Source organism: Tachysurus vachellii, chromosome 3 (genome assembly GCF_030014155.1).
Source record: "Tachysurus vachellii isolate PV-2020 chromosome 3, HZAU_Pvac_v1, whole genome shotgun sequence".
NCBI classification, from domain to species: domain Eukaryota; kingdom Metazoa; phylum Chordata; class Actinopteri; order Siluriformes; family Bagridae; genus Tachysurus; species Tachysurus vachellii.
The window spans coordinates 24,124,997-24,133,573 of NC_083462.1; positions in this window are offsets into that span (position 1 = coordinate 24,124,997).

Consider the following 8,577-nt stretch of genomic DNA (forward strand, 5'->3'; position numbering starts at 1 on the left):
TTGTATAAATCAGCCCAATGTATACCAAGAAAACATTCCCTGCCCACACCATTACACCACATCCACCAGCCCGGACTGTTAGCACAAGGCAGGTCGGGTCCATAGATTTATGCTGCTAATGCCAAATTCAGCTTTCCAGTTTTGATGAGCTTGTGCCCACTGCAGCTTTTGACAGAAGTACAACCTCAGTCTTCAGTCTTCTGCTGCTGTAGTACATCCACATAAAGGTTCTATGTGTCGTGATGTTTTTCTGCTCACCGCAGTTGTTCAGATTGAACCAGTCTGGCAATTCTCCATTGAGTCTCTCATCGACAAGTGGTTCCGGTCTACAGGATGTTTTTTCTTTATTACATCACTCTTAGTAAAATCTAGGGCTGTTGTGTTTTAAAATCCCAGGAGATCAGCAGTTATAGAAATAATCAAACCGGTTTATCTGGCATCACCGATAATGCCACAAACAAAATCATTGAGATCACATGTTTTGCAATTTCTTATGGTTGATGTGAACATTACATGAAGCTTCTGCCCTGTATCTGCATACATGTTACTGCTGCCACACGAATAGCAAATTTGATAATTGCATGAATTAGTAGGTGTACAGATGTTCCTAATAAAGTGTTGGGTGAATGTAGGATAAAAAACTATAATATATTTCAAATGGGAATTATTCAATTTAACAACCTGTCAGTTCAGTAAAAAGGGAGAAATTTTCTCTTCTGGGCCTGTATTCCAGACGGTATGTTCTGTCCATTGCTTACTGCTATGCAAGCTAGCACTCATTTCATCTAATCACTGCTGTTGTTGGACAAGGTTCACAAAGTGATCAATGCATAGTTATGTGAGGGTCATTGATCACTGAATTCAAAAAACCTTTATTTTATTAATTATTTGCACAAAAGGTATTTTTCAAGGTCTATCTAGCAGAGGAAGCATTGTATTTACATAAGGTATTTCATTTGGCAATAAAAACATTTGCACTGTCTTGTCTGAATATGACTTGAAATCCCTGTCCACACTGTTTTAGCACATATTCAGTATAACAGTATAACAGCCCTCCGCCTTGTGTGTGTGGAGTTTGCATGTTCTCCCCGTGCCTCGGGGGTTTCCTCGGGGTACTCCAGTTAGTTTCCTCCCCCGGTCCAAAGACATGCATGGTAGGTTGATTGGCATCTCTGGAAAATTGTCCGTAGTGTGTGATTGCGTGAATGAATGAGTGTGTGTGTGTGCCCTGTGATGGGTTGGCACTCCGTCCAGGGTGTATCCTGCCTTGATGCCCGATGACGCCTGAGATAGGCACAGGCTCCCCGTGACCCGAGGTAGTTCGGATAAGCGGTAGAAAATGAGTGAGTGAGATGAGTGAGTATAACAGCATGTTGTATATAGGCATATAGGTGTTGTTGAGTGAGAAGATTAAGAAAAAGGTGGTTTATTAATAGGAAGCCAAAATTAGACACAGTGAGAAATTGATTTAATTAAAAGCATTTATATAACAAGAATTCAGTGCCAAACAGTTTAAGCATACTTTATTTATGTGAATAAGGTCTGAGTAACCAGGGACCACTTTAAAATATTTGTATATTATAATAACAAAATCAATGTCATATCGTTTTCCTAGGGTGCTGTAATATTTTGTCAGCAAAAAAACTATAAAATCCTATTTGTATGAAACATGACCCTTGGGTTCATAGACAACAACAGTACGGGATCTTATTAATCACTACATGTTCACATGCCCTCACAGTACAGACCTTAGTCTTATCATGAGTGTGTGTAAAAGTCCACCATAATATCAAAACTTAGATAAAGGCACAGGGAGAGTAACTGACTTAAAATGCTTTCATTTCACATGAATCTCTGTAAACGAAACACACAAATAATACATTAGGGAGCATTAACAGATATATATAGTATATACACACACAGAGAGAGAGAGAGAGAGAGAGAGAGAGAGAGAGAGAGAGAGAGAGAGAGAGAGAGAGAGAGAGAGAGAGAGAGAGAGAGAGAGAGAGAGAGAGAGAGAGAGAGAGAGAGAGAGAGAGAGAGAGAATTAGGACATGTAGAGGGGGAACAATGCTACTCTACATTAGGGTTGTTATAATAATGAATGATATATTTGCACTACTACAATATTACCTACACTCTATCCATTTTAGAAAACCCAAGCAGCAAACATAGTTGATCAAATGACCTGTCATTAACCCATTATGTCTGATTTACTACTTTGACATTTGATTCAAAGTCCTATTGCTCAATATTTCTCACTTATGTAATATCTTAATGTTTAATATCCATTAGTTATCCCTGACTTATCTTGGGATACCTGAGTTAATTAGTTTTACAGAGCAAAGTCATTTATGAATCACAATATATTGTTTAAGTAGCTTCCTTCACCAGAAGTAATAATAATAATAATAATAATAATAATAATAATATTATATATATATATATATATATATATATATATATATATATATATATATATATATATATATATACGTATATATATACACGTATATATATATATATATATATACGTGTATATATATATATACGTGTATATATATATATATATACGTATATATATATATATATATATATATATATATATATATATATATAGTATATATATATATATACGTGTATATATATATATATATATATATATATATATATATATATATATATATATATATATATATATATATATATATATAAAATAATAATAATAATAATAATAACAGTTATGGCTTGAGTCCTGGCTTCGAGCTTCAGGTCTGATTATTAATGTTTTTGAATATTGTCCTGGTCTCTGTTTAAAAGCATTCTGGTAAATGGAATGGTGCTTCTATGATGCCCCTTGGTGTGAATGACACCTCATGAATGTGTGAGATGGTGTGAGTACCTGTGAGGGATTAGAGTATCCTAAGGACATACTGTAAATAACTTATTCAGATTAAACAGATAATGATTTTAAACCAGATACAAAAACAAACAGGAGACACAGTACGTTTTTCTGTCATCAGTGGTTTACTCTGGTAGCCTGACCTACACAAAGCCTTGTGTTGGCCACAGTGTTCCAAGATTCAATATGTGAATTTTACAATATATAGTCAAAGGTAACAAGCCAAAATACATTATTATACTTGGTTAAATGCCATGTTATATAATACCTTAAATATAGTTTATTTTATTGTCTACAACATGGGAGTCCTACCTGTGAACAGTGAACACAATAAAACTCAGTTTAAATTTGAGTTCCATGTCTTGCTATATTTTTTTGTTAGATTGGTTTGTTTTGGTTTGATTTGCTATTTAAACTTTAAGTTTTTTTCTAAAGACTAAAGTTAAAATAATAATAAGTAGGATGGATAAAGAACTTATAGCTGATAAACAATAAGCACACACATTCTGGGCTTACACTAGTATAAGAATATATTACATTACAAGACAAACAGTCTACACAAATATATTATAGATGGACGTTGGCCCTTACAGCTGAGTTGGACTCAACCTTTGTACCAGCACTGATGAGCTCATCCATTTCAAATCAGGACTGTAACGTCTAAGACAAAAGACAAGCTGCTGAATAGCCATTAAGAAGAAAAGCAAATCTTGTATTGTGTAAGGAGACTTGGTGAAAATTTATTTTGTTTGATCTTTTTAAAGTTTTTAAATTGATTTAAACATTACATTTTTTAGTCCATTTCTTAGGTTTATTGTTAGTTCATGTGATATGTGAACATGAGTGCTAGTTGACTTGGTCCTGTCCCATTTGCACAACTTCACTGGTTAAATCGCAAGGAGTGACTATACTGAATAGCTTTTGGCAAAGTCTTCAGCTGTCAGTCCAGTAGAGCTGAAGGATGTGTAAGCTGAAGGAAGTCCCACTAGAAGAATCATTTTACAAGAATTTGTAAATTCAAAATTTAGAGTAGAGGCCTGGTGACTGCTATAAAAGCACAGATATTCAGAGTACCATTATAAATAATTGTAGTGCCTCCTCCTCCTCTTCCTCCTCAGATAGATTTGCCCAGGAAGAATAGCCTTGTTTAAACTATGGGCTAAATATTTGGGCTTATCCTAGTTTCTGTTGTGATAAATCCCTGATCAGTTATAGTTTCATTTTCAAGCTATATACATAAAGAATTGAATAGTTTACTTTCCCATATATATTTATTTTATTTGACACTCTGAATATTGAGGAGACTGAATGACACCCCGAGACAGCTAGCAGTTGGTTAGTTTAGCCTTTTTTGTCTGCAACATTGCTTTGGTTTTGGATTACTAATGAGAGCATTTGTATTCTTCAGTGAAGCTTAAAAGCATAAGAAAAAATATGAATGCCTTAAAACTTTTATGACTTAAAACTAGAGGCTAAAATACTTTACAGCTACAGTACTGCTGTAATATAAATCAACCTATTCAAAATTCTCATTATGTACATTTGAATTCTTTATGTGTTATCAGCATATGGATCCAGTGTTGCTTTAATTTATCCAGAAAAACCCTAAAGAAATGGACAATAACCTGCAAAATTGCTGTAGTACTGTAAAGTATGTATAAGTACTGTAAAGGCTGACAATTAACAAACAAATCAGGAAACAAATTCTTCATTATCATGCTTTTAAATTTGTTTGCAAAAATATTTTAATAATAAAGTTGAGAAGTGGTGTAAAAAAGTTATAATTTTATAATTGGGGGCCACAGTGGCTTAGTGGTTAGCACGTTCGCCTCATACCTCCAGGGTTGGGGGTTCGATTCCCACCTCCACCTTGTGTGTGTGGAGTTTGCATGTTCTCCCCATGCCTCGGGGGTTTCCTCCGGGTACTCCGGTTTCCTCCCCCGGTCCAAAGACATGCATGGTAGGTTGATTGGCATCTCTGGAAAATTGTCCATAGTGTGTGATTACGTGAGTGAATGAGAGTGTGTGTGTGCCTTGCAATGGGTTGGCACTCCGTCCAGGGTGTATCCTGCCTTGATGCCCGATGACGCCTGAGATAGGCACAGGCTCCCCGTGACCCGAGGTAGTTTGGATAAGCGGTAGAAGATGAATGAATGAAGTTAAATTTATAGCCAAACTATCAAACACTTGCAGGTACATATTGTATGACCTATAACAACTAGGGATGTGTTTTAATAATTATAAAAACAATTATAAAATGACAAATTAGTCATGTATGATTTTATTATACATGAAAGTGGACTATAAACATTTTGAGAGTGTGTGTGTGTGTGTGTGTGTGTGTGTGTGTGTGTGTGTGTGTGTGTGTGTGTGTGTGCGTGAGTAGCATAAATCCAGGCTTTGCATGTATGCTGAACATCATAAAGATATGGAAAAGAGTGCAGTGGTCATAGTTCCACACTAATCACTTAACTGTCATCTAAATTATTATTATCATGAAATAAGCTTGTGTTAGTCAGACAGCTAACTAAATTACTTGGGTACATGGTACAAACTGTACTCTGCAATCAATCAGACTGTTATTGTCTAGAACACTTGAGTTCATCATGAAATGCACATTTATTTTTCAAACTATACTCATATGAACACAATGAACAAATTATTTAATTGAATTATTTCACGCTTCTTTCTCTCTTTTTTAAAAAAAAAAAACCCAAAAAAACAGACGTGTCTATGTAGTGTTTGCTTTTTTTTATAATGTCATGAATCATATTTCAACATATTTATGTATTTGTAAACTGCTTCATATAATCTCTTTCTAACATTTGTCTAACCTCTCTCTCTCTCTCTCTCTCTCTCTCTCTCTCTCTCTCTCTCTCTCTCTCTCTCTCATTAGGCAACAATTTTATATTTTTACCCAAGTTATAAACTTAGAATAATAACCTTGATTTAAAATGGACTCAACCCATAAACAAATAATTCTAAACTTTGCCCTGGTTCCTTATTGGAGGTAGCAAAGAGTCTGGTTTTGTAATCTGATTGGCAATGCTGACCCAGTAAATTTGGTTTTGAAAACAAATTCTGAAAACAAAATCAATAATAACAAACTGCTGAACCTTCTGATGACATCCTTGCTTGATTTACTTAATTTTCTATTCATTAAATACAGTTTATAAAATCAATTGGTAATTTTTAAATAGTAATTTCTTAATATAGACATCTTAATAATATTTATTATTATTATTATTATTATTATTATTATTATTATTATTATTATTATTATTATTATTATTATTATTATTATTATTATTGCACATTTTTAAACACAATTGTTGAATATTTCCAGAATAAAAAAAAAAGATCAATACCATAACATTGCAGATAACCATAAGCTTAACCTGACTTTTCTCTTTATATGTATTTTTAGGGAGTTGAGTTTTCTCAGACACAGTTGATATATACAATGTACTTATGTAACTGATAGAAATGTGTTCATGAGTTTTGAATGTGTTTTTTTTTTTTTTTTGCATTTTAACCTATTCCTTTTAACCTTCAATATTACCGTGGACAAACAAACCTTGCAATAAAATATACATGCTAATAGATAACTTGATTCACTTGCATGAGCAGGAGAAGAGGGTGAATGTAAATGTGTTGGAAATCACTTGTGTATAATACACAACAGTGACACTGATGCATGGCTAAAACCCTGGCACACATGCTTTCCGAATTCACAAATTATGAAAGATATCACTTACTTATAGATTGCCATAAGTTGCCAATTTACTCCTATACCTATTTTAGTACCTATATTTCATGGTTCTTTTCTTTATCCTGGTACAAACTGGTAGCAGATGATAGATACATGGTTTATAGGTCAAAATGACCTTTTTTCTCAATGTTTTTAACAGAAATTGCTGCTTCGAAGTTCCAGGCTCCAGGGTTTGATCTTGCTTTTGGCTCACTTTGTAAACTAGCAAATATGGCTAGGATACAGCATTGTGTAAGAGTGGATAAGAGATAATTGTGTAACACAGAATAGCATGTTACATGTTGTGTGTGTGTCTTTCCTGTTATCCTCTATCACAGTAGTGTTTAGTTTACTGCATGTGACCTGTTGCTTCAGTGAGCTCCAACAAATCCAGCATCTCAGAAAAACATGCAAACACGCCCCCTAGTGGACGTTTCATGACTGATCAATATATGAACCAGATCAGAATAATAAGGGCCCTAGTCCCAGTATGTAATATGTTAGATTTTCCTATGACCTAGCTTTTTCAAATCCAATCTCACACCTCAGTTAACCCAAATGTCACTTAAAGATTTGTTTACCCCATGTGCATTTTCTCCATGAACAGGTTTTAATTAAAGTAATATAAAAATGGAATAAACAACGCTTTTTCATTTTGCTAAATTAGGATTAAAATCTTAGGATTAGGCTCTAAAGACAAGCTTTTATGACTGTCATAACTTCTGTTTTATATAACATGAGCAGAACTTACATGTATTATCTGTTATTGAGGGTTTGGATATCTTTTTCTCTCTGCTACTATTGCTACTGCTAAACCACTTCAAACTTCTGTTGCCACTTGAAATAATAGTAGTAGTGACAATAAGTATAGTTTAAAGTGACAATTAAAGGGCCATGTACATTCTGGTCCCACCCTTTAGCAACCGAGAAATACAAGAAGCCACTGCAACTATCAGTACTTGTTGCCAAGGATATAAACAAGTTTTGTTTGGGATAGTCTCAGTGCTGTGATCCAAATGTCATGAGGGATTGTACAAAATTTGTAGAAGTGGGAAATAAACCCAACAAATTTTTATAAAACAAAAGGGCAGAAAATCATGGTATACGTGAACTTGGCATGACCCAAATCAGAGGACCACCAAAAGTGTTGTGTAGCTGTCCTGTGTCACTGTGCCGAATTTCATACAATGTATACATTGCCTTCTATGGGCTGTCATGAACTATATGTCTCTGGTGTTATTAGTCTATGTCAAAATTTCCAGTGTTGTAAAGTTTCAGTGTAAATTCCTGGGATCATTTACAATGTGTTCTGGAGGATATATTTTATATGCTTAAAATCTCTCTCTGTCTGTCTGTCTCACTCTCTCATTGTCTGTCTGTCTCTGTTTCACTTTCTCTCTCTCTGTCTGTCTCTCTCTCTCTCTCCCCAGTGTCTGTCTGTCTCTCTCTCCACTGTCTGTCTGTCTCTCTCTCCACTGTCTGTCTCTCTCTCTCTCTCTCTCTCTCTCTCTCTCTCTCTCTCTCCACTGTCTGTCTGTCTCTCTCTCCACTGTCTGTCTGTCTCTCTCTCTCTCTCTCTCTCTCTCTCTCTCTCTCTCTCTCTCTCTCTCTCTCTCTCCACTGTCTGTCTGTCTCTCTCTGATCATCCAAACAACTGTTTGTTTTCAAACCAAAGTTTTGAATTATTTTTTTCTTATATAGTAATGAGCTGTGCATTTTCAGTGTAAGTGCTTGGGTTCATTTAACAATGTGTTCTAAGGATATATTTTATCTCTCTCTCTGCCTGTCTCTCTCCCTCTCTCTGTCTCTCTCTGCCTGTATGTCTGTCTCTCTCTCACACTCTCTCTCTCTCTCTCTCTCTCTCACTCTCACTCTCCCTGATAATCTACCAAACAACTGTTTGTTCACAGCAAGGTTTTGAATT